Source organism: Arachis hypogaea, chromosome 11 (genome assembly GCF_003086295.3).
Source record: "Arachis hypogaea cultivar Tifrunner chromosome 11, arahy.Tifrunner.gnm2.J5K5, whole genome shotgun sequence".
NCBI classification, from domain to species: domain Eukaryota; kingdom Viridiplantae; phylum Streptophyta; class Magnoliopsida; order Fabales; family Fabaceae; genus Arachis; species Arachis hypogaea.
This window is the reverse complement of record NC_092046.1, coordinates 43,877,874-43,878,957: the sequence shown is the minus strand read 5'-3', so window position 1 is coordinate 43,878,957 and position 1,084 is coordinate 43,877,874. Positions and strand designations below refer to the sequence as shown.

At 44.6% G+C, this 1,084-nt stretch overlaps 1 non-coding gene across 1 annotated transcript; it reads right to left on the bottom strand.

The window, feature by feature from the left end:
- Positions 1-550: 550 nt before the first annotated feature.
- On the bottom strand, positions 551-654 carry LOC112725441 (small nucleolar RNA R71). The gene has a single exon (XR_003164550.1). It is a non-coding gene; the product is annotated as a small nucleolar RNA R71 (small nucleolar RNA).
- Between the last annotated feature and the right edge of the window lie 430 nt (positions 655-1,084).

Genomic DNA, 1,084 nt, shown 5'->3' with positions numbered 1-1,084 from the left:
ATATACCGAACCAGAGAGGACCCTTCATAGACTTAGAAGGGAAGCAAGAGGGAAGAGAGTAGTGGGAGAAGAGGAATCTGAAGGAGAATCTGAGGACAATTTTGAGGAAGCTTTAGATCTCAACATGGATAGAGAAGCTCACAACCATGAGAGAGCTGATGGAAACGATGCCATCCCTGAGAGGAGGGTTCTTAGTTCATACATAAACCCAACCTCTGGGAATTGTGGTAGTAGCATCCAGAAACCACCCATTCAGGCCAACAATTTTGAGCTCAAGCCACAGCTAATATCACTTGTGGAAAATCATTGTTCCTTTGGAGGAAGTGCTAATGAAGACCCAAACCAACATCTCACAAAATTCCTGAGAATTTGTGACACTGTGAAGTCCAATGGAGTCCAGGAAGATGCCTATAAACTGCTTTTGTTCCCATTTTCACTTAGGGACAAAGCAGCTAAGTGGCTGGAATCATTCCCAAGGGGGAGTCTAACAACATGGGATGAGGTGGAAAGCAAGTTTCTGGCACGTTTCTACCCTCCACAAAAGGTCAATAGGCTTCGATCTGAGGTTCAGACTTTTAGACAACAAGATGGTGAAACTCTCTACGAGGCATGGGAGAGATTCAAGGACTTGACAAGGAAATGCCCACCAAACATGTTCCATGATTGGGTGCAACTGCACATCTTCTATGATGGGCTCTCTTATGAATCAAGGAAGGCTGTAGACCATTCATCAGGAGGTTCATTGAACAGGAAAAAGACTGTGGAAGAAGCCATTGAAGTGATCGAGACAGTGGCTGAGAATGAGTACTACTATGCATCCGAAAGGCACAACACTAAGGGAGTCATGGAGCTGAACCATGTTGATACAATTCTAGCCCAAAACAAGGTGTTTGCCAAGCAACTAGCAGAGCTTACCAGGCAAATAGAAACAAAGCAAGTGGCTGCAATACACACACAAAATCAAGAGGAAGTAGGCATTGAAGGAGGTGATTGGGATGAGGCTAACTATGTGGGAAACCAACAAAGGCAATCATATGATCCACATTCCAACACTTACAACCCAGGCTGGAGAAACCACCCAAAC